This window comes from Piliocolobus tephrosceles, chromosome 5 (genome assembly GCF_002776525.5).
Source record: "Piliocolobus tephrosceles isolate RC106 chromosome 5, ASM277652v3, whole genome shotgun sequence".
Classification (NCBI taxonomy): Eukaryota; Metazoa; Chordata; class Mammalia; order Primates; family Cercopithecidae; genus Piliocolobus; species Piliocolobus tephrosceles.
In genome coordinates, this window is record NC_045438.1 from 84,620,869 (window position 1) to 84,627,106 (window position 6,238).

At 42.1% G+C, this 6,238-nt stretch overlaps 1 non-coding gene across 1 annotated transcript; it reads right to left on the reverse strand.

Annotated features, from left to right (window-relative positions):
* Positions 1-3,023: 3,023 nt before the first annotated feature.
* Positions 3,024-3,127, reverse strand: LOC111538112. The gene has a single exon (XR_002730217.1). It is a non-coding gene; the product is annotated as a small nucleolar RNA U13 (small nucleolar RNA).
* Between the last annotated feature and the right edge of the window lie 3,111 nt (positions 3,128-6,238).

Consider the following 6,238-nt stretch of genomic DNA (forward strand, 5'->3'; position numbering starts at 1 on the left):
TGAACTGAGTATCTCTAAGATATCCTTGGGGAAAGAGACCCAGAATGGGGCTGGCTCCCATTTGAAGTTCTGAAAACCACTCAACTTGAAAGCTCAGTCTTCGGAGTCTGGATAATTAGTGGAGAAAATGCAGAGAGCTGCTCAGCCTGTTGTGGGTTTTGAGATAAAACCTCAATTTCCATAATCGTCATAAAGAGCAGAATAGTTTTTCTACCCCAAAATATATCCAATATGAATTGTGAAGTGTCTTAGGAAGAATTTGCATGCAAGAACAGAATTCCACTAACTCAAATAAAAAGAGGGTTGATTGAAAGGCAGAGGTTATTATGGGGTCACAATAAGCCAGCGCTGGAGATACAGCTGCTGGGCATTATAGGACCAAGAAGGGGATTATGCAGATTTGATTTCTCTCTCTCTTTCCTCTGCCTTTTGAGGTACATGGCCTCTCTGTTTGACTCTGGGTGTCGGTCTGCCCCATCTTCGTGCTCTTTTGTTTGCACACGAGTTTTTTCTGCTGACTCATGGTTTCTCAGCTTCCCTTCACTGTGGCTAGCATGAGGTTTTGGCCTGCTATGGCAGGCCAGCTGGGCATGACCTTGCAGCTTGGCTCCACATAGCTAAATGACTCAGCCTCTTTGTCCCTATTCCAAATTCCTGGGAGAGAATTCGATCAACCCAGCTTGAGTCAGATGTCTACTCCGAGGTCAGTAACTGAGACTGGTGGGGCACAGTCACATGGCAGGTAGTACTCTCCCTTCCAACTCAGGAGCGGGGCAGAGTCTCCAAGGCAGCATATGGGCAGGGAGGAGGGAATGTTTGACATCTCTGAGGCAGATATGGGGCTGAGAGAGGCATGCACAGTTGTGATAAAAAAAAAAAAAAAAAAAAAAGCATGGGGTTTGGAGAAAAAAAAATCTGCCATTTCATAGTCGTGAAACTATAGACAACTTTCCTAATCTTCCAAAGACTCGTGTCCTTAATATGTAACCTGAACAAAATGACCTCACAGCTCTCAGGATCTATTACTGCTATTTTCATTTTAGGAATCTCATAATGTAAGGAATGACCAACTCTAATAGCAACAATTTGGCAGGTTTTATATGAACAAACATTGAAAAACTTGTCTTTGCATTAAGTCCAATGGTGTGTTATTACCAACATTACCATTACTGTAAACATTTTTGGAAGGCTGCTAACATGTGCTAACAATGTTGAAGTCCCCAGCTGGGCATTCAGCAAATGTTTCTTGCTTAGGGGGGAATTCTAAAGGAAGAGGAAAGCAGAACTTCCTTTGAGGTTTGCCTGTCAAGGTGTTAGAGGCTTGAAAAAGTAATGTGGTGAATAGATGCCTCCATTTCAACAGATGATTCACTCAGTTCTAATGCTGAGGGTGAGCATTGCTCTAAAATGCATTATTGGTGAACTGCTGCAAATAAAGAAAAAAGACTATGTTAACTGAAATTTCTATCTACGCCAAATTAATACAGTTATCCTGCAGTGTATGAAACTGAGGCATTCCTGTAATCTTGCTGTAATCTACAAAGCAAGATTAATTTTTCCCCATGGAAATCCATTGTGGCATTGAACATTTAGTATGTTCCCATGAAGAAAGGAAAGATCCAAAGGGAAACACTTAGAAAAATAACAATTATCCTGGTGAGGATCTTAATTTCTCAACCTACTCAAGTTTCTTTTTAAAATTTGAGCATCCGGCTGGGTGTGGAGGCTTATGCCTGTAATCCCAGCACTTTGGCGGTGCGGGGCGGGATGGGGAGGTGGGCGGATCACGAGGTCAGGAGTTTCAGACCAACCTGGCCAACATGGTGAAACCCTGTCTCTACTAAAAATACAAAAAGTAACCAGGTGTGGTGGTGCACGCCTGTAGTCCCAGCTACCCAGAAGGCTGAGGCAGACGAATTGCTGGAACCCAGGAGGCAGAGGTTGCAGTGAGCCAAGATGGCACCACTGTACTCCGGCCAGGGCAACAGAGTGAGACTCCATCTCAGAAAAAAAAAAAACAAAGAAAGAAAGAAAAAAAATCTGAGCACCCATACAAACCCATGTTTGATAGCAAGTAAATATGTTTCTGGAATTACCCTAGGCCACCTCCAGTTTCTCAGTTGCGCCTCTAGGTCTTCCTATATCCAAACCCTCACTCGGTTGCATACCTCATTTCTCATCATTTACCTGTCTGTTCTTTTCATATATAAATGTAAAAATATATTATTTTTGGCCTTGGCTGAAGAGTTAAATTCGATTTAATTAAGTTCATTAATTCATTTATAGCAGAAGAGAAAGGCCCTTGGGTTGTAGGTAAGCCAAATTCTTCAAATAGGATGGTCCTTAGGCCAGGCGTAGTGGCTCATGCCTGTACTCTTCAGCACATTGGGAGGCTGAGGCAGGAGGATCACTTCAGGTCAGGATTTAGAAACCAGCCTGAGCAAGGTAGTGAGACACTCCCCCATCCCTACAAAGAAGTTTTAAAAATTAGCTGGGCATAGTGGAATGCATCCTACTTCTAGCTACGTGGAAAGCTGAAGCAGGAGGATTGTTTCAGCCCAGGAATTTAAGGTTGCAGTGAGCTATGATCATGCCACTGCACTCTAGCCTGGGTAATAGAGTGAGAAAAAAAAAAAAAAGGATAGCCCTATGTACTCTGTGGTGCTAGGGGAAGCTGACTTTTCTCTTGTACAACCTAGAGAGCTCCTCCTAATAAGCCCAGGTCCCGGGCAGGGGCAGACTTTATTGCCACCTGCTATGCCTGATTGTTACTGGGACAATATTGGATTTTTTGTTTTCTTTCTTTAATTTTAAAATAGTCGATATTTTCCTTTCACATATGAAATCTGTACTCTTCCACCCCCCCCCAAAATTGCATCTCTTACTGCTTCTCTTCTGATTATAAAAGTAATTCATGCTTAAAAAAAAATTCAACAATATGAAAAGGGATAAAGTGGAAAGTGGAAAGTTCACATAATTCCATTCCCAGAGGCCACAATTATTAGTTTCATATGTTTTTTTCATATCAGATGGGTAATATGCCAATGTTGTAACAAGGTTTGAGGGTGGTACATCTTACACATGTGTGGGATCACCCAATCATCTTGCTCATGAACTACAAAAGGATCTAATATGTATTCTTTCAGATACATATTACATATATATAAATATATATGTGTGTGTATACATATATGTATGTACTCCAAAATACTATGTATAGTACATAATATGTACTCTATATGTTAACAAAAATGGGGTCATATTATCTACTCTTTTCTGTGCCTTCCTTTTTTTTTTTTTTTTTTCTGAGATAGAGTCTTGCTCTGTCACTCAGGCGGGAGTGCAGTAGCATGATCTTGGCTCACTGCAATCTCTGCCTCTTGGGTTCAAATGATTCTTGTGCCTCAGCCTCCCAAGTAGCTGGGACTACAGGTGTGTGCCACCACGCCTGGCTAATTTTTGTATTTTTAGTAGAGACAGGGTTTCACCATATTACCCAGGCTGGTCTCAAACTCCTGACCTCAAGTGATGCACTTGCCTCTGTCTCCCAAAGTGCTGGGATTACAGGCATGAATCACCATGCCTGGCTTTTTTTTTTCCCCCCTACAGTTTGTCATATACATCACCATTTTCCTAATGGTCTCTCAGTATTATTTTGTACCATAACCTCTACCCTCCACTGAAGGGCATGTATGATGTTCTAAGTTTTTCTTAAATACTAAAATACTGCAATAAACATATATGTAGATATATGCCTGTGCATGTTCTGATTATTTCCTTAGGATAAATTCGTGTAAGCAAAATAACTGGGTTAAAGCTTATGCACATTTAAAATATTAAAACATAATGCCCAATAGTACACCAGAAAAATCATATCACCTTCCTCTCTTAGCAAGTTTCCTTCAATTACCTTTGTTTTTGATTGTTGCCAACTTGATAGTCCAAAAAACATTAGTACCTTACATTGTTGTACAAATTTGCATATCTTTGAATATTAGTGAAGATGAGTATCTTTTCAAGTGCTTGTTAGCCATTTGGTTTTCATCTTCTGCAAATTGTTTGAAATTGTATGTCTGTACTACTCAATCTGTTTAATCCTCCCATTCCATATATATGTACATTTGGTTGAGAGTATCAGGGGCAGACGTGTGATAGGAGCCGGGCTAATAAATTCCCTCTTCTAGGAATTTGAATTGGAGAATAGGGCATCTCTAGTCTGCTGTATTTAAGCCAGGAAATCATGCAGTGCTCTCTGGGTCAACCATTTTTTATCATGTACATCATAAAGAAGAGAAAGTAGGTCTGCAGAATGAAAAGAAACAGGGACACTTTGGAAGCAGAAGAGATGAGGGCTTGTGGCCTTGCTCACACCCTTTCTCCAGGCCTGTGAGAAAGTTCTGTGTCCTCAGGCTAGTTTGATTGGATTTCTGTTAAGATAATCACAAGTTCTCTTCATAGGAATATTAGGGTGGAGAGGGAGGAAATGGTTTTGAAAGAATATTCTGATCTTTATTTTCCTCCCTCCTGGTTCCTAAGAAGCCCAAAGAGCCCTAAGAAATCTGTGATCCCAAGCTTTGAGGCAAGCCGAAGCAAAAAATTGCACAATGGACCAAATGTGTCATCACTGTACTAGTCCTTCAACTTGTTCTTCTAGGATTCTCCATCTGATCAGTTGCCACTCAGCTCCCTGTCAGCCTGATCTCAGTACTGCAGTGTTACCATAGTATTGGCTCTGTTTATTGAGCACTCACTATGTAATTGCTAAGTGCTTTGCATACATTAATTATTTGACCATAGTGCATATATTATTGCTCAATTTGACAGAAGAGGAAATGATGGCTTAGGGAGGGTTAGTAAGTTGCCCAAGAACACTCAGCTAGAAAGTGGAGGAGAAGGTTTCCAGTTTCTGCTGTCTGATTCTGCTATACCTCCTGCTCCAGGCCAGCTTGGCGACTACAGCCCAGAACTTAGGAGACATTGGCTTCTAGGGCAGAATTGTGGTCTCCAAGATTATGACTCCAGGCCCCCTCTTACTGCCACTTTCAGATCCTTGTCTTTCTTAGAACAGGAGGTACACTAATAACCTAGCAGCTAGCACATTTCTGGCCACAGGCAGCACAGCCTCGCTGCCCATTTCCAGTGTGAGGTTTATGCCAGGACCCTTTGCTGAATAAGCAAGCTCTGAAGGTTGTGCAGGCTACATCCTGAAGACGGGCTGGTTTTAACAAAGGTGTACTCACTCTCCTCTCTACACTGGTCTTCCCTTAGACACAGGCTTCCCATCCCCTCTGTGGTCTATGTCCTCTATAATAACGATAGCCAACACTTACATAGAGTTGGTCATTCAAAGCCCTCTACATATACTAGCTCATTTAACATCGCTGTTTGGGAGGCCAAGGCAGGATGATTGCTTGAGGTCAGAAGTTCGAATGCCACCTGGGCAATGTAGTGAGACCCTGTTTTTACAAAAAATTAAAAGATTAGCTTGGCATGGTGGCATGTGCCTGTAGTTCCAGTTACTTGGGAGACCGAGATCGGAAGATCACCTGCGCCCAGGAGGTTGAGGCTGCAGTGAGCTATGATTGTGCCACTGCACTCCAGCCTGGATGATATGGATGATAGAGTGAGACTCTGTTTCTGAATAAATAAGTAAATACATAAATGAATAACCATCCCTATCTCAAAGATAAGGAAATGGAAGCATAGACAGGTTAAGTGACATGCTCAAGGTCACACAGCTAGTAAACAGCAGCCAGGATTCCAACCCAAGTATCAGACACTCCTTTGAGTAGTTGATGAAAGCTAAGACTTGCTCCTCAGAAAAATGCACATATTTGTGATTTTGTTTAGTGTCAGGGTTTCATCTCAAGGAATCCCCTATTGTAGGTCAAGCACTTTGCATAGGAGGGCTCAGAAAACTTAGATGTCCTCAGGGGCCAGGCAGGAATGTTAATGAGTGAATGGGCTAGATGTGAAGAAAGACAGGGGGCCTGCAGAGTTTTTTCTACCCAAAAGCACTCTGATGAGAACAACCATCCAAAGCAAATCCCCCGTACTGGACCAAGAAAACGTGTAAGCTGACCTCAATCAAGTATTATACAATCAGTTGGCGCTTCTGTTAGAACACAGCACAGGCCCTTATTTGCTATAGACTCCCAGCAGGTCTGTCTGGTGATCCTAATATTCTGGTGTGTGGAACTGCTCTCCCAGCTCAGGGTGGACCTGCAGTTTATTCCAG